Source organism: Bombina bombina, chromosome 1 (genome assembly GCF_027579735.1).
Source record: "Bombina bombina isolate aBomBom1 chromosome 1, aBomBom1.pri, whole genome shotgun sequence".
Classification (NCBI taxonomy): domain Eukaryota; kingdom Metazoa; phylum Chordata; class Amphibia; order Anura; family Bombinatoridae; genus Bombina; species Bombina bombina.
This window is the reverse complement of record NC_069499.1, coordinates 160,702,850-160,727,041: the sequence shown is the minus strand read 5'-3', so window position 1 is coordinate 160,727,041 and position 24,192 is coordinate 160,702,850.

Genomic DNA, 24,192 nt, shown 5'->3' with positions numbered 1-24,192 from the left:
CAATAAAAAAGTGCTGTCCAGAGTGCTGAACATAAAAAAGCTTTTTCAAATAAAGATGGCAAGAGAACAAAGAAAAAATGATAATAGGAGTAAATGAGAAAGTTGCTTAAAAATGCATGCTCTGGGGCCTAGTTATCAAGCCGTCAACCTCAAATATGCGTATTTGTGGCGAGGCTGATTCGCCTTAGTTATCAAAGGCTAGAGACCGGCAAAAGTAGAATTTTGTGACGTAAACTTCGATCCGCCGGACTCAGTCCGACACAGATCGATTCTTACGTCACTCCAGATGTTCCGCACACAATCTGACTACTTTTGCTAGTTATCAAAAAACTAGCAGGTAGCGCTCGGCACTTTTACGGCCCAGCGTACCTGGTTTTCAAACCGCCATCCTGGAGGCGGCGGATCCCATAGGAATCAATGGGAGTCTGACCATAGCGAAAGTACAAGTTCGCTGCTGCCAGACATCCCATTGATTCCTATGGGAGATGTCTGCACCTAACACCCTAACATGTACCCCGAGTCTAAACACCACTAATCTATCCCCCCTACACCGCCGCAACTAAATAAAGTTATTACCCCCTAAACCGCCGCTCCCGGAGTCCACCGCAAGCTACTCTATACATATTAACCCCTAAACTGCCGCTCCCGGAGCCCACCGCAACTATAATATATGTATTAACCCCTAAACCGCCACTCCCGGGAGCCCACCGCAAGCTACTCTATACATATTAACCCCTAAACTGCCACTCCCTGACCCTGCCGCAACTATAATAAATGTATTAACCCCTAAACCGCCGCTCCTGGAGCCCACCGCCACCTACATTATACCTAGTAACCCCTATCCTGCCCCGCTATACCGCCGCCCTCGCCGCAACTAAATAAATAGTTTAACCCCTAAACCGCCGCTCCTGGACCCTGCCGCAACCTATATTAAATTTATTAACCCCTAATCTGCCCCCCTACACCGTTGCCACCTATAATACATTTATTAACCCCTATCCTGCCCCCCACTACACCGCCGCCACTGTAATAAATTTATTAACCCCTAAACCTAAGTCTAACACTAACCCTAACACCCCCCTAACTTAAATATTAATTAAATAAATCTAAATAATATTTCTATTATGAACTAAATTAATCCTATTTAAAACTAAATACTTACCTTTAAAATAAACCCTAATATAGCTACAATATAAATAATAATTATATTGTAGCTATCTTAGGGTTTATTTTTATTTTACAGGTAACTTTCAATTTATTTTAACTAGGTACAATAGCTATTAAATAGTTATTAACTATTTAATAGCTACCTAGCTAAAATAAAGAGAAATGTACCTGTAAAATAAAAACTAACCTAAGTTACAATTACACCTAACACTACACTATACTTAAATAAATTATTCCTATTTAAAACTAAATACTTACCTGTAAAATAAACCCTAAGATAGCTACAATGTAATTAATAATTACATTGTAGCTATTTTAGGAATTATATTTATTTTACAGGTAACTTTGTATTTATTTTAGCTAGTTAGAATAGTTATTAAATAGTTATTTACTATTTAATAACTACCTAGCTAAAAGAAATACATAATTACCTGTAAAATAAATCCTAACCTAAGTTGCAATTAAACCTAACACTACACTATCATTAAATAAATTAAATAAATTAACTACAAATAACTACAATTAAATACAATTACATAAACTAACTAAAGTACAAAAAAAAAAGCTAAGTTACAAAAAATAAAAAAAATAAGTTACAAACATTTTAAAAATATTACAACAATTTTAAGCTAATTACACCTAATCTAAGCCCCCTAATAAAATAACAAAGCCCCCCAAAATAAAAAAATGCCCTACCCTATTCTAAATTAAAAAAGTTCAAAGCTCTTTTACCTTACCAGCCCTTAAAAGGGCCTTTTGTGGGGCATGCCCCAAAGAATTCAGCTCTTTTGCCTGTAAAAGAAAAATACAACCCCCCCAACATTAAAACCCACCACCCACATACCCCTAATCTAACCCAAACCCCCCTTAAAATAACCTAACACTAATCCCCTGAAGATCATCCTACCTTTAGTCGTCTTCACTCAGCCGAGCAGCGATGGAACCGAAGAGGAGATCCGGAGCGGCAGAAGTGATCATCCAAGGGGCGCTGAAGAAATCTTCCATCCGATGAAGTGATCCTCCAAGCGGCGCTGAAGAAGTCTTCCATCCGGGCGATGTCATCTTCCAAGAGGCGCTGAAGAAGTCTTCTATCCGGGCGATGTCATCTTCCAAGCGGGGTCTTCAATCTTCATCCCGCCGAAGCGGAACATCCTTCTTTACCGACGGACTACCGACGAATGAAGGCTCCTTTAAGGGACGTCATCCAAGATGGCGTCCCTTCAATTCCGATTGGCTGATAGGATTCTATCAGCCAATCGGAATTAAGGTAGGAAAAATCTGATTGGCTGATTGAATCAGCCAATCAGATTCAAGTTCAATCCGATTGGCTGATCCAATCAGCCAATCAGATTGAGCTTGCATTCTATTGGCTGATCGGAACAGCCAATAGGCAGGAAAAGTAGACACGTTCATAACTACCCCCCTCTATCTGAATCGTGAAAGAAACAATTTGGGTTCAGTGTCCCTTTAACATTTTTGCTATCACTCCATTTAAACAGAAATAGTCCCTTTGTTTTTGTATTTACCTTTGAAAATTCTATATAGATTTTTAAAGAAGACATCCCATGATATTAATCTAGGCCCATTTTGGTATATTTGATGCCACTATTTTGCCGCAAAATACGATCATATAAAAAAAATCTTAAAGCTTTTTCGCAAACTTCTGCAGTCATAAGACAAATAGTTGTAAAAGCTTCTCTAGGTTCGCCTTTATCAGAAACAGCAGACATGCATGGCTTTGCTATTGGTTTTGGTAATTATAAGGCCAATAATTACAGCTGTGTGCCACATTTCTGAAATTCACAGCAGTGATGGGGTTAATCAGTTAGCTTGTAAGGTTTTGCTCTAGTGTAGAGATTACCTCCCACCCCCAGATCCCTACCTGATGTCTCACAAACATCTTTCTTCCCCCCTCCTCCCACCCACACTGGTCACCACCATCTTAGGTACTGGCGAACAGTCTGCCAGTATGCAGTTTAGGGATTTTATTTATTTTATTTTATTTTTATTTATTTTTTATATTTCTGTAGTGTAGATCTCTCCTCACCTCCCGCCTCAACCTCCCTAATCCCCCCCAAACATTTCTATAACCCACCCCCGTCCCATTGCTCCACACAATGGGCTGGATTATGAGTGGTGTGCTATAGTTAGAAAAAGAATTGCAAGATTGCAGTGTTTATGGACTCAAATCCATATTACAAGTCACGCTGTGTTTAAATTACTGCAAATTTGTTGCAAGAACTCCCGATATTCTTTATTAGCGCCGTTGAGCAGCAATGTGCGCTTGCAGTGGTGTATTTAGGTTTTGTGCTGCCCTATGAACTCAAAATTCTGTTGCCCCCCCCCAAAGGTTTTAGGCCTTTTTTCCCCTTAATATTTTTTAGTGTGTAAAAACATTTTTTATTTTTTTTCATAAAAAAATGGGCTAGCAAAACACTTGCATACAGATGGGTGGAATTGCATGCATCTCATACCATTTTCTCCCTGAGAGAAGTGAGAGAAGAGAAGAGGAGGGGAGAAAAGGGAGGGAAAGGAAAGAAGGAAGAGAGAGAGAAGAGAACAGTGGGGAGGGAGAGTAGAAAAAGGGGGAGGGGAAGAAGGGACGGAAAGAAAGGAGTGAAAGAAGGGAGCAAGGGAGGGAGTTGAGAAAGAAGGGAGGGAGGGAAAGAAGTGAAAGAAAGAAGGGAGTTGAGGGAGGGAGTGAGTTGAGGGAGGAAGGGAGTTGAGGGAGGGAGTGAGTTGAGGGAGAAAGGGAGTTGAGGGAGGAAGGGAAGGAGAAAGGGAAGGGAGGGAGTGAGTTGAGGGAGGAAGGGATGGAGAAAGGGAAAAAAGGGAGAGAAAAAGGGAAGGAAAGAAAGAATACACTTTGAAACAATCACTTACATGCAACAACATAGAGTAATTACCATCATTCAAGTAATGAAACTTTTTAAGTGTCCGTTTACTATTTACTCTGTGGGTTCATGAATGCAGAGAAAGCTCGCTATTAGTAGCCAACATACATTAGCACTGAGAGTTTATGATTAGACATCAGCTGATCTAAGCAGTGCACAGCCACATCCAGTCTGTTAGTTACAAAGACCTGCAATAAGTACTGCGCTCGCAGACCCACCACAGCTGACTAGGGGAGGCAGCATATCAGCACAAAGTCTTCTCCCCCAGCCTCACCTTGGAAGCATATCCCCGGACAAGTTTCTAATCAAGAACGCTTTCACTGCAAAAATGCTGGAGGCTCTAAATGAAGCTATGGTTTAAAGGAGCACTGCCTGTGAAAACCAACCTTAATCAGCGCACGTGCCTTGTCTTCTCTGTAAAAGCCTGCACTTTATCGCTCACTGTACTGTGTGCTGGCTTTTAGAGAGAGGATAGGGCAGATGTGCTGCCCCTCCCAAATCTGCTGCCCTAGGCACCGGCCTTGTTGGCCTAGCCCATAATACGCCCCTGTGCGCTTGTATTTCAAGTTGAAAGTAAATGTGATCTCTCAATTGCATTTTACACTTAAACATAGCATTGATTCCTTAAAGCTCTATTCATCACTATGGTTTAGACTGTCTGCAGTGGTCAGGGCAAACATTTACATATTTATAGGTTCATTTACATTTGTATATGTATTTAGTACATGATATCCTGCACTGCTATGGGGATCTGCAGAAAAAGTGAGATAAGGAACCCAACATCTAGAAATGGCATAGAGCATTTCTGTCAATGTTAGTTTCTAAGTCATACTCGCACTGTTGTGACTGTCACTATTAGTTCTTTAAATTCAAAACAGCCAATAGGATGAGAGCTACTGAAATCCAATTGGTTGTTCAAATCAGCCAATAGGATTTCAGAAGCTCTCAACATATTGGCTGATTTGAATTTAAAGAATCAAATCACTCAATAGGAATGCAAAGTACACTATTTTGAAACGGCTACTTTGCATTCAACTTCAGTGTCCAATGGTGACCGTATTAAGAGGACGCTCCGCGCAGGATGGCATCAGTTACCAGGATGGTTCCGCTCCACGCCACCGGGGTGAAGATAGAAGACGCCCCCGGGATGGATGAAGACCTCTCCGCCTGGATGGAGATGGATGTCTGGACTTCAGAAACAATGAGTAGATCTTCTGGGGTAAGTGGGGGGGTTTTATCAAAAAAAAATTTTTTAAGATTAGGGTTTGGGCTTTAAAACAGAGCTGAATGCCGTTTTAAGGGCAATGCAAAAGAGCTAAATGCCCTTTTGAGGGCAATGCCCATACAAATGCCCCTTCAGGGGCAATGGGTAGCTTAGTTTTTTTTTTAGAGTTAGGTTTTTTTATTATGGGGGATTGGTTGGGTGGTGGGTTTTACTGTTGGGGGGATTTTGTATTTTTTTACAGGTAAAAGAGCTGATTTCTTTAGGGCAATGTCCTACAAAAGGCCCTTTTAAGGGCTATTGGTAGTTATTGTAGGCTAGGGGCTGTTTTTATTTTGTGGGGGCTTTTTTATTTTTTATAGGGCTATGAGATTAGGTTTAATTGTTTTTATTTTTGATAATTTCATTTATTTTTTGTAGTCTTAGTGTTTGTTAGTTTTATGGTTAATTATTTTTGGCAAACTTAGATTATTTAAATTTTGGAAGGATTTGTTTTTTTAAATTTGTAATTTAGATATTTTAATTGGTAGGTTGTTTATTTTATTAGATTAGTTATGTTAGGTTAATTTATAGTTTAATGTAAGGTTTATATTTATTTCACAGGTAAGTTTTTAATTATTTAAATAGAGTTATACTGTAATTTTAGTTTAAAGTTAGGGGTTGTTAGGTTTAGGAGTTAATAGTTTAATTTAGTGTTTTGCGATGTGGGGGGCGGCGGTTTAGGGGTTAATAGGTTTATTTAGTGGCGGAGATGTGGAAGGCCGGAAGTTTAGGGGTTAATAACTTTATTTAGTGGCGGCGATGTCGGGGAGCGGCGGAATAGGGGTAATAACTTTATTATAGTGGTGGCAATGTTGCGGTGCGGGGGAATAGGGATTAATATATTTAAAAAGTGTTGGCAATGTGTGTGGGCAGCAGATTAGGGGTTAATAGGTTTAATATAGTTTTTGCGATGCGGGAGGGTGGTGGTTTAAAGGTAAATAGGTAGTTTATGGGTGTTAGTGTACTTTGTAACAGTTTAGTTATATGTTTTGTGAAACCTTTTTGTTACACAAAATCCATAACTACTGCTTTCAGATTGCTGTATGGATCGTGTCGGTATAGGCTGTAACGCAAGCATTTTAGCCTCATCACAAAACCTGTAACACCGGCGTTATGGAAATCCCACGCAGAAACATCATGTTTTCAGCTAGGGTTTTTACTGTGCATGTGAAGCATATGTAGATATTCTCCATGCATCAGCATTTTAAAAGTGTGTCTGCTTAGCAGTGGTTTGTATCATATAAACTGAGTAGTCTTTACTGTTTCAAATGCAGGTGCATGAAGCATATCTTCATATGCTTCACATGCACATGCAAGGTAAAAGCTCTTACTGAAAACAGTTTTAGCTTATATTAGAAGCAAGGTAAATTAAACTTTCATGACTCAGATAGGGATTGTACTTAAATATTTCAGATCCAATGGTGTCAAAACTTTATATCCCATAATCCATACATGTTATTTGCAACCACCAATAACCTAATATAGTCAACTCACTAAATATTTAGGGCCATATTGCAAATGGAGCACTAATTAATGCTCCCACTTGAGCATTAACTGCGCTAGAAGTAAGCTTTTTACGCACGTCGGGTTGCACTCATATTATGAGTTGAAAGTAAACTATTTTCACTTACGCTCTAACTCAACGAGCACAAAAAGCCAAACTTACAATATCACATGAACGTTCACTTATTCCCCCATTGAAGTCACTGGATCAAAAAAGTGGAGGGAAAAACGAACACTCTACTCTCGCACAAACCCAATCGCATATTCTCATGTGCGCTAACCCAACATGAAAATATGATAATTTCACATTCCAATGTTCTTCATATGCAATAATATGTTCTTCTTATTCACAAATACATATTTCTACATATAACTGATGTTTTTTTGGTACAATATATATCTTCCGCAGCGCTATATATATATATATATATATATACAGTGTTTATATGTATATATAGATAGATATATATATATATATATATATATATATATATATATATATATATATATATGATTATATACAGGTATAGATATATACAGATATATATATATATATATATATATATAAATATCTATTTAATAATACATAGAACATATTTCACTATGTGCAGAATATTGTAATATGAAATATTTACAGTAAATACATAGTTAAAACCTTTATTAAATATGAATATTGAATAAATATGCTTTTACATGTTCTCATCTACTTAACTGCAAAGGGCTCCAATGCACTTCACAAGCAACCCAAAGCAGGACAAGGTTGCCCCATGTATAACATAAGCACTTTATTAAAAATACAAAAGAACTGAGTCTCCCACCAACTCATATAAAATCATATATATGCCACAAAATAAAATCTAAACACATGTATTTGAGTACAGGGAGACAGTGTCAAAAACACCCCACATGCTAGCATGTCCCTAAGCCGGCTACTAACAGTCTGTAAACATAACCGGGCACTCTAGTGTCAGCTGACACGCTCCGGTATTGCTATGTGACGATAAATACACCCAGTTCCTGAAATGTTCAGAGGAGTAACTCCGGGCACAAAGTGCAGCAACACGCGCTGGGTATTGGCCAATATTATGCCACTAATAGACACTGTAGATACGTGCCAGTAAGCGTCCCATCAAGTGGTTACATGACTTTTACCGCAGCACTCATCCTCTCATGTCACGTTCTACATTCGGCACCACCAGTTGATTGCTCAAGTGTTCGTATTTACTTTCATCTCATATTACCAGTGGTAAACCCAACGCGCAAATCCATCTCTTGCACGCAAACGTTTGCGCTCTACTCGTAATCTGTCCCTTGGTGTTTTAAGGGACCTTGCCAGCACCTGTTATTGAATAACTGAAATCAAAGTGACCTACATGAGCAGATCATATTTTTTTCATATTGCTTTTTCTTTTTTTTCTTGGAGCTCAGTCTCTTCCATGTTTTCTGTAATATAAAGTTTTCTTCCTGACTTCTATTCGTTCTTTCAGCTCTACTTACATTTTTATCCCTGAATAATACCACCATTATTTTCTTCCATTACTTTTCCATTAAAATTCTGCATTCAATAATATTTTGCATTGTAAGTCTTATTATATTTACTCTTTATGCTTTCTATTTGTTTTAATCCAATTTGAGACTTTGGCCCCTATTTATCAACCCGTCAACTTACTTGCATTTGCCGGCACCAATACGCTCGCCTAAGATCGCCTAACATCGCTGCCGCGGTTACATGACTTTTACCGCAGCACTCATCCTCTCATGTCACGTTCTACATTCGGCACCACCAGTTGATTGCTCAAGTGTTCGTATTTACTTTCATCTCATATTACCAGTGGTAAACCCAACGCGCAAATCCATCTCTTGCACGCAAACGTTTGCGCTCTACTCGTAATCTGTCCCTTGGTGTTTTAAGGGACCTTGCCAGCACCTGTTATTGAATAACTGAAATCAAAGTGACCTACATGAGCAGATCATATTTTTTTCATATTGCTTTTTCTTTTTTTTCTTGGAGCTCAGTCTCTTCCATGTTTTCTGTAATATAAAGTTTTCTTCCTGACTTCTATTCGTTCTTTCAGCTCTACTTACATTTTTATCCCTGAATAATACCACCATTATTTTCTTCCATTACTTTTCCATTAAAATTCTGCATTCAATAATATTTTGCATTGTAAGTCTTATTATATTTACTCTTTATGCTTTCTATTTGTTTTAATCCAATTTGAGACTTTGGCCCCTATTTATCAACCCGTCAACTTACTTGCATTTGCCGGCACCAATACGCTCGCCTAAGATCGCCTAACATCGCTGCCGCGGACCTGAATACGTTCTCCAAAGTTACCAAAAAAGCTGTCAAAAAGCCGCGCACCAAGTATGGGGCGATGAGAAGCGGACTGTTGTTAACTAACAGTCATTGATCTCGCTGCTCTTCTGCTTTTTCCCAGCTTCATTGGTATACTGTCACTAAACACCCACACTATACTAAACTGTTTTACCCCTATACCGCCGCAACTAAATAAAGTTATTAACCCCTAAACCGCCGCTCCCGGAGCCCACTACCACCTACATTATACTTATTAACCCCTAATCTGCCGCCGCCACCTACATTATGTTATTAACCCCTAATCTGCCCCCCTACACCGCCACCACCTACATAACACTTAATAACCCCTAATCTGCCATCCCCAATGTCACCGCCACTATATTAAATTTATTAACCCCTAAACCTAAGTCTAACCTTAAAACCCCCTAACTTAAATCTAATTTAAATAAATATAAATAAAATTCCTATCATTAACTCAATTATTCCTATTTAAAACTAAATACTTACCTGTAAAATAAACCCTAAGGTAGCTACAATACAGGGAGTGCAGAATTATTAGGCAAGTTGTATTTTTGAGGATTAATTTTATTATTGAACAACAACCATGTTCTCAATGAACCCAAAAAACTCATTAATATCAAAGCTGAATAGTTTTGGAAGTAGTTTTTAGTTTGTTTTTAGTTATAGCTATTTTAGGGGGATATCTGTGTGTGCAGGTGACTATTACTGTGCATAATTATTAGGCAACTTAACAAAAAACAAATATATACCCATTTCAATTATTTATTTTTACCAGTGAAACCAATATAACATCTCAACATTCACAAATATACATTTCTGACATTCAAAAACAAAACAAAAACAAATCAGTGACCAATATAGCCACCTTTCTTTGCAAGGACACTCAAAAGCCTGCCATCCATGGATTCTGTCAGTGTTTTGATCTGTTCACCATCAACATTGCGTGCAGCAGCAACCACAGCCTCCCAGACACTGTTCAGAGAGGTGTACTGTTTTCCCTCCTTGTAAATCTCACATTTGATGATGGACCACAGGTTCTCAATGGGGGTTCAGATCAGGTGAACAAGGAGGCCATGTCATTAGATTTTCTTCTTTTATACCCTTTCTTGCCAGCCACGCTGTGGAGTACTTGGACGCGTGTGATGGAGCATTGTCCTGCATGAAAATCATGTTTTTCTTGAAGGATGCAGACTTCTTCCTGTATCACTGCGTGAAGAAGGTGTCTTTCAGAAACTGGCAGTAGGACTGGGAGTTGAGCTTGACTCCATCCTCAACCCGAAAAAGGCCCCACAAGCTCATCTTTAATGATACCAGCCCAAACCAGTACTCCACCTCCACCTTGCTGGCGTCTGAGTCGGACTGGAGCTCTCTGCCCTTTACCAATCCAGCCACGGGCCCATCCATCTGGCCCATCAAGACTCACTCTCATTTCATCAGTCCATAAAACCTTAGAAAAATCAGTCTTGAGATATTTCTTGGCCCAGTCTTGACGTTTCAGCTTGTGTGTCTTGTTCAGTGGTGGTCGTCTTTCAGCCTTTCTTACCTTGGCCATGTCTCTGAGTATTGCACACTTTGTGCTTTTGGGCACTCCAGTGATGTTGCAGCTCTGAAATATGGCCAAACTGGTGGCAAGTGGCATCTTGGCAGCTGCACACTTGACTTTTCTCAGTTCATGGGCAGTTATTTTGCGCCTTGGTTTTTCCACACGCTTCTTGCGACCCTGTTGACTATTTTGAATGAAACGCTTGATTGTTCGATGATCACGCTTCAGAAGCTTTGCAATTTTAAGAGTGCTGCATCCCTCTGCAAGATATCTCACTATTTTTGACTTTTCTGAGCCTGTCAAGTCCTTCTTTTGACCCATTTTGCCAAAGGAAAGGAAGTTGCCTAATAATTATGCACACCTGATATAGGGTGTTGATGTCATTAGACCACACCCCTTCTCATTACAGAGCTGCACATCACCTAATATGCTTAATTGGTAGTAGGCTTTCGAGCCTATACAGCTTGGAGTAAGACAACATGCATAAAGAGGATGATGTGGTCAAAATACTCATTTGCCTAATAATTCTGCACTCCCTGTATAACTAATAGTTACATTGTAGGTATCTTAGGGTTTATTTTTATTTTACAGGCAAGTTTGTATTTATTTTAACTAGGTAGAATAGTTATTAAAGGACCAGTCAACACATTAGATTTGCATAATCAACAAATGCAAGATAACAAGACAATGCAATAGCACTTAGTCTGAACTTCAAATGAGTAGTAGATTTTTTTATAACAAATTTCAAAGTTATGTATATATCCACTCCCCTTGTACCATGTGATAGCAATCAGCCAATCACAAATGCATATACGTATAGTCTGTGAATTCTTGCACATGCTCAGTAGGAGTGACTCAAACATAAATATAAAAGACTGTGCACATTTTTTTTAATATAAAAAGAGGAGGATTAGGGTAGCGCTAATTAAAGCTTAGAGCAGCAAATATGTGTGTAATCAAACGTGCAGGTGGTCTGTAAATTGATACTTGGCGTGGCCTCTCTAAAAGAGACTGGATAGTAGATTGATTGTTAATAAAATATGATGATGTCTGTATAAAGTATTAGGGATATATGATTAAATAAAAATAGATTTAATATACAATAGTAGATATACAGTATAGTTTCGGCACTGTCTTATAACAATATAATATAAATGTGACATAAAACCATTTAAAAGAATATCGGCTTGCAATAGGAAGTCATATACAACAGAACATCGGTGTGTAATATAGAACTATATGCAACAACTGCAAAAAATTAGCTTGCTGTATATTGTTAGCAGCATATAACATAGAGTAAGTCCGTGTTAGAGAATGATACAGTGTTCTCAGCTAATGGATACAAAGTTACCGTCTCTGGGGTAGAAAGTGTTGTCCGTTACTTTTTAGTCCCGTGTCTTTGTGTGGGATGGAACAACTCTTCTGATTAAAACGAAGCGTATGTTAATCCAGGTTACAAGATGTTTATTGGTGAATTTCTTCAGCCTGTTGATTAGTTCTTTTTAAAGATTTCCTTGCAGCGTCCTAAAATATTGATAACTTCAGCAGGGAAGTGGGTAGGTCCTGGGACCGAGGTATTAGCTGACTGCAGAGGGTTTTTTCAGCTATACCAACGAGTCCTATTACCCTTTCCAATGTGGAGATAAGGGAGTTTTCATAAAAACCCTAAAACCTATTGGGCCTATTGGGCTGAAACGCGTAGATTTGCTTGTCTATCTTACTTCTATATCTGATATACAAGTTGGTTACAGTAGGTGTGGTGCATAATCCCTCTCGCAAATATCTGAGTGGCTGATATATGCTTAAAATCCGACCCATTATCTGCATACCTCTTGTTTCCAACTGACGATCACCTAATTGTCTGGGGTTTTTATGAAAGCTCCCTTATCTCCACATTGGAAAGGGTAATAGGACTCGTTGGTATAGCTGAAAAAACCCTCTGCAGTCAGCTAATACCTCGGTCCCAGGACCTACCCACTTCCCTGCTGAAGTTATGAATATTTTAGGACGCTGCAAGGAAATCTTTAAAAAGAACTAATCAACAGGCTGAAGAAATGCACCAATAAACATCTTGTAACCTGGATTAACATACGCTACATTTTAATCAGGAGAGTTGTTCCATCCCACACAAAGACACGGGACGAAAAAGTAACGGACAACACTTTCTACTCCAGAGACGGTAACTTTGTATCCATTAGCTGAGAACGCTGTATCATTCTCTAACACGGACTTACTCTATGTTATATGCTGCTAACAATATACAGCAAGCTAATTTTTTGCAGTTGTTGCATATAGTTCTATATTACACACCGATGTTCTGTTGTATATGACTTCCTATTGCAAGCCGATATTCTTTTAAATGGTTTTATGTCACATTTATATTACAGGGAGTGCAGAATTATTAGGCAAGTTGTATTTTTGAGGATTAATTTTATTATTGAACAACAACCATGTTCTCTATGAACCCAAAAAACTCATTAATATCAAAGCTGAATATTTTTGGAAGTAGTTTTTAGTTTGTTTTTAGTTTTAGCTATTTTAGGGGGATATCTGTGTGTGCAGGTGACTATTACTGTGCATAATTATTAGGCAACTTAACAAAAAACAAATATATACCCATTTCAATTATTTATTTTTACCAGTGAAACCAATATAACATCTCAACATTCACAAATATACATTTCTGACATTCAAAAACAGAACAAAAACAAATCAGTGACCAATATAGCCACCTTTCTTTGCAAGGACACTCAAAAGCCTGCCATCCATGGATTCTGTCAGTGTTTTGATCTGTTCACCATCAACATTGCGTGCAGCAGCAACCACAGCCTCCCAGACACTGTTCAGAGAGATGTACTGTTTTCCCTCCTTGTAAATCTCACATTTGATGATGGACCACAGGTTCTCAATGGGGTTCAGATCAGGTGAACAAGGAGGCCATGTCATTAGATTTTCTTCTTTTATACCCTTTCTTGCCAGCCACGCTGTGGAGTACTTGGACGCGTGTGATGGAGCATTGTCCTGCATGAAAATCATGTTTTTCTTGAAGGATGCAGACTTCTTCCTGTACCACTGCTTGAAGAAGATGTCTTCCAGAAACTGGCAGTAGGACTGGGAGTTGAGCTTGACTCCATCCTCAACCCGAAAAGGCCCCACAAGCTCATTTTTGATGATACCAGCCCAAACCAGTACTCCACCTCCACCTTGCTGGCGTCTGAGTCAGACTGGAGCTCTCTGCCCTTTACCAATCCAGCCACGGGCCCATCCATCTGGCCCATCAAGACTCACTCTCTTTTCATCAGTCCATAAAACCTTAGAAAAATCAGTCTTGAGATATTTCTTGGCCCAGTCTTGATGTTTCAGCTTGTGTGTCTTGTTCAGTGGTGGTCGTCTTTCAGCCTTTCTTACCTTGGCCATGTCTCTGAGTATTGCACACCTTGTGCTTTTGGGCACTCCAGTGATGTTGCAGCTCTGAAATATGGCCAAACTGGTGGCAAGTGGCATCTTGGCAGCTGCACGCTTGACTTTTCTCAGTTCATGGGCAGTTATTTTGCGCCTTGGTTTTTCCACACGCTTCTTGCGACCCTGTTGACTATTTTGAATGAAACGCTTGATTGTTCGATGATCACGCTTCAGAAGCTTTGCAATTTTAAGAGTGCTGCATCCCTCTGCAAGATATCTCACTATTTTTGACTTTTCTGAGCCTGTCAAGTCCTTCTTTTGACCCATTTTGCCAAAAGGAAAGGAAGTTGCCTAATAATTATGCACACCTGATATAGGGTGTTGATGTCATTAGACCACACCCCTTCTCATTACAGAGCTGCACATCACCTAATATGCTTAATTGGTAGTAGGCTTTCGAGCCTATACAGCATGGAGTAAGACAACATGCATAAAGAGGATGATGTGGTCAAAATACTCATTTGCCTAATAATTCTGCACTCCCTGTATATTGTTATAAGACAGTGCCGGCACTATACTGTATATCTACTATTGTATATTAAATCTATTTTTATTTAATCATATATCCCTAATACTTTATACAGACATCATCATATTTTATTAACAATCTATCTACTATCCAGTCTCTTTTAGAGAGGCCACGCCAAGTATCAATTTACAGACCACCTGCACGTTTGATTACACACATATTTACTGCTCTAAGCTTTAATTAGCGCTTCCCTAATCCTCCTCTTTTTATGTCAATTATCATTAGCGATTTGGAGATTTGCTAATGTTTTTGGGTCAGCACCACAGAGCCAGAGAGTGTTAGTATCTTCTACACGTTATTCTTCCAGTCACATTTTTTTTAATGGAAGTAAATTAGAAAGTTGTTTAAAATTACATGCTGTATCTGAATCATCAAAATTTAATATAACCTGAGTGTCCCTTTAAATAGGTATTAACTATTTAATAACTACCTAGCTAAATAAATACAAAAGTACCTGTAAAATAAAACCTAACCTAAGTTACAATAACACCTAACACTACACTATAATTAAATACAATTAACTAAATTATATACAATTATCAAAAGTACAAAAAAAACCACTAAATTACAGAAAATAATAAACAAATTACAGAAATTTAAACTAATTACACTTAATCTAATAGCCCTATCAAAATAAAAAAGCCCCCCCAAATAAAAAAAAAACCCTAGCCTAAACTAAACTACCAATAGCCCTTAAAATTGCCTTTTGTGGGGCATTGCCCCAAAGTAATCAGCTCTTTTACCTGTAAAAAAAAAATACAAACAACCCCCCAACAGTAAAACCCACCACCCACACAACCAACCCCCCCAAAAAATACTAACTAAAAAAACCTAAGCTCCCCATTGCCCTGAAAAGGGCATTTGGTTGGGCATTGCCCTTAAAAGGGCAGTTAGCTCTTTTACAGGCCCAAAGCCCTAAGCTAAAAATAAAACCCACCCAATACACCCTTAAAAAAAACCTAACACTAACCCCCTGAAGATCGACTTACCGGGAGACGTCTTCTTCCAACCCGGGCAGAAGTGGTCCTCCAGACGGGCAGAAGTCTTCATCCAGGCCGGCAGAAGTGGTTCTCCAGATGGCAGAAGTCTTCATCCAGACTGCATCTTCTATCTTCATCCATCCGGCGCGGAGCGGGTCCGTCTTCAAGACATCCGACGCTGAGCATCCTCTTCGGCCGACGACTACCCAACGAATGAAGGTTCCTTTAAGTGATGTAATCCAAGATGGCGTCCCTTAGATTCTGATTGGCTTATAGAATTCTATCAGACAATCGGAAATAAGGTAGAAAAAATCCTATTGGCTGATGCAATCAGCCAATAGGATTGAACTTCAATCCTATTGGCTGATTGGAACAGCCAGTAGGATTGAACTTGCATTCTATTGGCTGTTCCAATCAGCCAATAGGATTGAAGTTCAGTTTAGTTAGTATTTAGTTTAGTTAGTATTTTTTTGGGGGGGGTTGGTTGTGTGAGTGGTGGGTTTTACTGTTGGGGGGTTGTTTGTATTATTTTTTTACAGGTAAAAGAGCTGATTACTTTGGGGCAATGCCCCGCAAAAGGCCCTTTTAAGGGCTATTGGTAGTTTAGTTTAGGCTAGGGTTTTTTTATTTTGGGGGGCTTTTTTATTTTGATAGGGCTATTAGATTAGGTTAATTAGTTAAATTTCTGTAATTTGTTTATTATTTTCTGTAATTTAGTGTTTGTTTTTTTGTACTTCAGATTATTGTATATAATTTAGTTAATTGTATGTAATTTATTTAATTGTATTTAATTGTAGTGTAGTGTTATGTGTTATTGTAACTTAGGTTAGGTTTTATTTTACAGGTACTTTTGTATTTATTTTAGCTAGGTAGTTATTAAATAGTTAATAACTATTTAATAACTATTCTACCTAGTTAAAATAAATACAAACTTGCCTGTAAAATAAAAAATAAACCCTAAGATAGATACAATGTAACTATTAGTTATATTGTAGCTAGTTTAGGGTTTATTTTATAGGTAAGTATTTAGTTTTAAATAGGAATAATTTAGTTAATGATAGGAATTTTATTTATATTTATTTAAATTAGATTTAAATTAGGGGGTGTTAGGGTTAGACTTAGGTTTAGAGGTTAATAAATTTAATATAGTGGCGGCGACATTGGGGACGGCAGATTAGGGGTTAATAACATAATGTAGGTGGCGGCGGTGTTGGGGGTGGCAGCTTAGGGGTTAATATGTATAATGTAGGTTGCGGCGGTTTCGGGGGCGTCAGATTAGGGGTGTTTAGACTCAGGGTACATGTTAGGGTGTTAGGTGTAAACGTAACTTTATTATCCCTTAGGCATCAATGGGATATCGGGCAGCAGCGAACATGAGCTTTCGCTGCTTTCAGACTCCCATTGATTCCTATGGCATCCGCCGCCTCCAGGGCGGCGGATTGAAAACCAAGTATGCTGGGCTGGAATAGTGCCGAGCGTACCTGGTAGAAATTTGTTAACTTACAAAAGCAGTCAGATACTGCCGAATTTGCATTCGGAACATCTGTAATGACATAAGCATCGATCTGTGTCGGACTTTGGCCGGCGGATCGTATGTTACGTCACAAAATTCTACTTTTGCCGGTCTGTAGGGTTTGATAAATAAGGGGAATCAGGCTCTCCACGATTACGCTGCGGAATTCCAGCGTATTTGTGGTTGACGGCTTGATAAATAGGCCCCTTTGTATTGTTTGCTTTGTATAGTATTGAAATTTGTATAATTTATACATTTTATGGTTTTATGATGCACATCTTTTACCAATTACAATCATACTTTGTCTTACCTTCCAAAATTTTCAAGATGTCTTCTGGAACTGAGAAGCCTAGGATTAGTCAGGGGGACTTGTGGGGGGGGGGAGTCACTGTCAGAGTTGTTCTTTGGGAATGGCAGGGTTTGTCAGAGCTTTAACAGAGTAAGGGCAAGACATAGAAGACATCTGAGAGGTCCCTGTGAAAATTTCTACAAAAAAGAAAACTGTGGGAGAGTCAGCAGGGTATTGCTCCCAAGCTATGACCTTCCCCACTATGAGAAAATATTGGGAGTTTTGTCTTGATTTTTATCTATGTAAATTGGATCTGTAAGCGATGGCAAATGAAAGACAAAGGAACATTTGTTTGGTGTATTTAAATTTCTGTCACAGTTGTTTTCATATTGTTTAAGCACTATATTTTACTATTTTGAAAAGACATAGAGCAACAACGTGTTGTAAATGAATAATTCTTAGATTGTTCAAAAGTAATTAGGATCAGTACTGGCCCTGTTCTTTTTAAGAATTAAAGAGCAAGATCTATATTTTTGCTGATGATACAAAAGTTATGTAAGGTGATTAGGTCTGAGCAGGATGTCATTGCTCTGCAAGTGAATTTACAAAAAGTGGAAGAATGGGTTAGTAAAGGGTAAATGAGATTAAATACTGTTAAATGTAAGATTCTACATTTGAAATTGAAAGATATTCAGAATACCTATTATTTAAATGGGACAAATCTTAGCAAAACAGACAAGGAAAAGGATGTAGGTATAACAAGCTATAAATGAGCATGCAATACTATTATTGATTTTAAAAGTCAGCGCTAAAAGGGAGGAAAACATAACTCTGTCACTATATAAATCCCTGGAAGGACCTCACCTTGAATATGGAGTGACATCCTAGGGACCAATTTTAAAAAACGACATTACAAAAAAAAGTTCAAAAAAGGATCACAAAGCTAATAAGGGGAATGGAAGTTTTAAACTATGAGGAAAGGTTAGCCAAATTGAGTCTGTTTATTCTAGAAAAAGATAAAGGTGGTTGAGAGGTAATATGACTGCTTTATACAAATATATTTAAGGCCTCTATAAGAGTTGGTGGAAGGGCTGTTTATGCCAAGGCAATTATTTGTGACAAAACGTCACACTTTAAGACTAAAGGAAAGGAGGTTTAATCTCTAGCAATGTAAAGGTTTTTTCACTGTAAAAATAATCAAATTGTGGAACTCATTTCCTAAGGAGGTAGTGAATGCCAGTACCTTAGATACATTTAAAATAGCTTAGATACATTTAGGCTAAGAACAGAATTCAGGGATATGATTGCTTGTATTAAATGGATCTGCTTCCATTGGCAGCTTCTTTATCATAAAGGATCTCTATAGCATAAACTAAATTATTACAATCTTCTTTCTGTCTCATCTTTTATGTTACTATGTGATTACTGCCCCTGCGGGAAACACTGACTTATCTTATTATCAAAACAACACTGTACTTTTAATACCCTTATTAAACTGGTAGAAATCATATAGAAGCAAACACAAGTTAAATTGCACTGAAGAGACTGCTATTTAATTGGTATTTACTTTACCTTGGCCATTTTTATCTGGTATACATGTTCCCATGTGCAGTCCCATGTAATATAATTTATTCAAGAGAGATTCATTACAGAGATCCTTTATGCCCTTCATTTTTTAGGACTGTCACTTCTGAGAGCTCAGCTCTGCTGTCACTCCTTTACTTTCTCTATAAAAGTCTCAGTTTCCAATGACAAACAAGGGGAAGCACACATTCCTCCAATGACTCACTATAACCCTGCCCATGCACCACCTAACCATGTCTTAGAACACCAACAACCCCTGGCAGATATAGTATTACTTTCTAAACCCGTAAATAACACTAAAAATGTAGTGGTACCGCAATTTCCATAGCGCTGCCATTACAGGTTACAGAAAAACCTTCTTGTGTTGTGCGGTATGGAGCTATAAGCTCTATACCACACAAAAGCCATGTCCTGACTTAATGTGCTTGTGCACGTTTTTCCCCATATACATCAATGGAGAAAAAGAAAAAAACTAACACCTGTGATTGCGGAATGGTGATCGCTATAACGCATTCCCTATTTATGTCTATAGAGACAAGAAAGTTTTGTTCAAATCTAACACCTTAACATAAACCCCTAGTCTATATAGCCCTAACCCACCACCCCCCAACATCGTCAACACTACAATAAACCTATTAACCCCTAATCCGCTGCCCACACACATTGCTTACACCTAAATAAAGCTATTAACCCTTAATCCACCTCCCCGCATTGCAATTACTAAACTAAACCTATTAACGCCTAAACCGTCAAACACCCACATCGCAAATACTCAACTAAACCTATTAACCCCTAAACCGCCAAACACCACATCGCAAATACTCAACTAAACCTATTAACCCCTCAACCTCCAAACACCCACATTGCCACTACCTAAATTAAACTATTAACCCCTAAACCTAACACCCGCTAACTTAAAATTAAATTTACAATATAACTACCTTAAAATAAATAAAAACTTACCTGTAAAATAAAAAAAAAAATAAGCTTAAACTATAAATAAACCTATATACACTTAGAAAACAGAAAGAGTAAGTGTTAGACAAATATGACACACTAAAGTGTACGCAAGAAAATTACTCCTTGAGAAATGTGGAGTAATTAGACAGAAAAAATGTTGGTAACAGATGAAGCAGATGCTAGGGCACTAGACAATTTAGTCTCTCTGCTGGAAGAACAAGATGAGGAAACAGTGAAGGATAGTTATCCAACAAAGACTGGCTTTAAGCCACCTTCTAAATATATTCCACAACTATCACTGTCTCCCAGCATACAGACATTTGTGTGTTAAGCAAGATATTAACAACATCAGTCTAACGGGAATAATTAATGACAATTTAACAAGACATGAGAGAAGAGCCCTCAAAGAATTAATGAGTAGAAAAGACCTGCAGATTAAGCCATGTGACAAAGGTGGAAAAATTGTGTTAGATCAGGACAGTTATATGCAAGAGGTACAGAGACAGCTGCAGACTAAAGATCAATATGAAGAGGTCAGTAGATCTACATATAAAAAATCTTGTAATGAACTTTTTTTCCTGTTAAATAATACAAGAGATAAGGGACTAATTACGAAAAAAGAACATGACTTTTTAAGTAACCACCAACCAGTACCGACCTTCTATTGTATTGACAAACTGCATAAACGCATGGACAAACCTCCAGGGTGTTCCATTGTCTCAGGCATAGGGGGACCAACAGAAGGGATTAGTAAATAGGTAGATTATTTTCTGCGTCCCTTCCTAACTGAATTGTCCTCCTATGTCCAGGACACTGGTGATGTACTCAGAAAGCTAGACAAGGTAACGGTAGAGGAGGAAATGCTTTTACTTAAATTGGATGTGGAATCACTGTACTCATCAATCCCGCATAAAGTAGGTTTTGGGCCACCAAACACTTTTTGGAATTGAGAAGGCTTGATTACAGTGATAACACATACTGTGTCCTCTTACTGTTAGAATTTGTATTTACCAACATCTTCACTTTTGATGGCAAATATTACAGACAAGTTCAGGGGACAGTCATGGGTGCCACCTGTGCCCCCACCTACGCCTGTTTATATCTGGGGTTTTGGGAAACCAATGTGGTTTTCCAAGAATTTGAAAAGTGGGTGGAGGAACATGTGGCACTCTGGTTCAGATATGTGGACGACATATCTATCATATGGAAGGGGGAATACAGCATCGGCAGTAGAGTTTGTAAAGGTTCTGAACAAAAATTATAGGAACTTATATCTCACGCACAACATAAGTGATAGTGTAGCTACATTTTTAGATCTTAAAATAGCAAAAGCAAATGGAATGTTACACACAGAGATATATAGAAAAGAGACCGCAATAAACAGCTTACTACACGCTACAAGTCATCACCCCAAGTACTTAAAGAATGGGATCCCAGTGGGCCAATTCTTAAGGCTTAAAAAATGATGCTCCACAGTAGAAACTTTTGAGAAGCAGGCAACAGAAATGGCCCAGAGATTTGTTCAGAGAGGGTACTCTAAGAATCAGATAGAAAAAAGTCTGGACTAGGGCAAGACACACACCCAGAAATCAATTGCTATACGCAAATAGAGACTCACAAAAAGATCAGGCCCACACGAGACTTATAACTAGTTACAATTCATACTGGGGTAAGCTACATAGTATCCTGCATAAACACTGGCATATACTAACTAGTGACAATACCTTGAGAGAACATGTATCTGACTATCCCCTCCTTACTGCAAGGAGAAGCCCTAGTATTAGAGATAAATTGGTTCATAGTGAATTCAGGAAAGAACTTCATACCAATTGGCTGACAAAGTTGCAACCACAAAAAGGATGTCATCCGTGTGGTCATTGTGTATATTGTGGCTTTGTAGAGAAGTCTACAAGATTTGGAACTAACACGGAAAGCCCAAAATATTTCATTGATGAAAGAATCACATGTAACACTATGAACATAATTTATCTGTTACACTGTCCATGCCCCAGTTTTTATGTTGGGAAAACCACACGTGAATTTAAGAACAGGGTTAGGGAACACAGGGATGATATTAAAGAAAACAATCAGGATAGCCCTCTAGCTAGGCATTTCCAGAAATATCATAAATCAGACTTTTCTCTTTTAAAAGTACTTGGAATTGAACATATCAAACCCAAAAGAAGAAGGGGCAACATTGACAAAATATTGCTGCAACATGAATCTAGGTGGAAGCATAGGTTAAACACTTTAGCACCAAATGGACTAAATGAAAAAATTAAATACGCCTGTTTTTGGTAATAGCTCAAACATCTAGATATGTAGAACATGAATGGCTATAATAATATGAAGGGTTAAACAATATGAGAAATTATTTGCCTACAAATTCATTGAAACTTAAAGGGACAGGATACTGTAAAATAGTTTTTCCCTTAATGTGTTTACAATTGCTTTTTATACCAACTGCAGAGTAAAAATGTATGAAAATTAGCTTTTTAAGGCTTATTTGTGCATATTAAAGCTCTGATTTTGTGTTTTGAAGCCACAGCCTAATAAAATAGGTTTAGCTTGTAGATATAATCAGATCTCATTACTGTATCACATTGTGCACATATACCTGCTTCTTTATCTTATATCTGTCCTTAAAACAATCACCAATACTTTGAAAGAACAATGGAAAATCAACATTTTATTACCTTATCTCTGCTTTATCACACTGGGAGTGTAATTTCTTCTGCTGGCTGTGTTTACAAAGCTTATCTATAGCTGGTACGCGCGGCCACAAACTTTCAGAATAGGTGGGGATACCACATGCCAAATTAACAATTTCAAATGCCAATATAAGGGTAAAGGAGCTACTTGTAAACAATTTAATGCACTCCAGCAGGTAAAGTGGATCATTGGGAACAAATTAAAGGGGAGAAAATATTTGAGTAAACTGTCGCTTTAATTGCCTTAAGAGATGTAAAAGGAAATAATTGTATATATATAATATACTCTGCATTAGTATCTATCCGATATGCTATCAAATACATCTGTATAATAGATACGTCACCCAATAAATGTAAATGTGTAAATAGAAAATGTAAATATGTAACCAATAGACCAGAAGCAATATTATAGCCCTTTAACAAACAGGGGTTATATAACAAAATGTAACTGCAATAGGTATTTAAGGTGTATTAGCAACAGTAATTGCACGCATCTGACGAAGCCTCTATTCTAGCCCTTGAGGGGGTGGGGCAATACGCGTAATGGTGGAAGTTTACTTTCAGTAAGAAGTTACGATTGCTGCCCAGCAGTTCTACATACGGATCTCGTAAAGCTCCCTATCCACAGGTAACACAAGTGAAGTTCCGTGTCAGCTACTACGTACAAGCCTGTGAGTAAAAGGAGACCTATTGGGCACCGTAATCTGTAACCACAGCGAATAAGTTAGTTGAGCGGCTTCAAGATTTGCAGTGTGGATCTCGCAAGTGAAGCACCGCGGTAACCGCCAAACACTATCTGTGAGTAAAGAGGTGGCCCATTGGGCACTGAAACCAGAGATCACGGTGAAAGGTAAGCGGAGCAGCTACTAAGTCTTGCAGTGTGGTTGTGGGATGCGAGAAGGAATGCCACTATTTTTTACCTACAAACAGAGAATATGGACATTTTTTCTAGTATCTGTCACATCAATTGTCCCATGATAAATACTTACTAAGAAGCTGAGAGTTGATAGTCACCGGAGCGTGTTTTTTGACAGTTAAGTGCTTGGACTATGATCTATTTGACTTTTAATATTGCCTGCTATGGGACATGCTAGCATGTGGGGTTAACCTTATGTGCACATCCGTATTTTTACCTGTCTGGGAAGGTACTGCTGTACCTTGGGTCTTTTGTAAAGGGAAAGGTGGATTTTAAAGTTGTTTGTTCTCCATAAAGCAATATTTTTTTTTATATACAGTGCTGCCATGTCCTACTTTAGTAAGTGTGTCATATTTGTATAACACTTACGCTTTCTGTTTTCTAACGGCTAGATTTAGAGTTTGGCAGCCAAAGGGGTGCGTTAGCTACGCTTGCTTTTTTTCTCCCACACCTTTTAAATACCGCTGGTATTTAGAGTTCACAGAAGGGCTGGGTTTTCAGTGCGTTAGGCTCCAAAAATGGAGCGTAGAGCATAA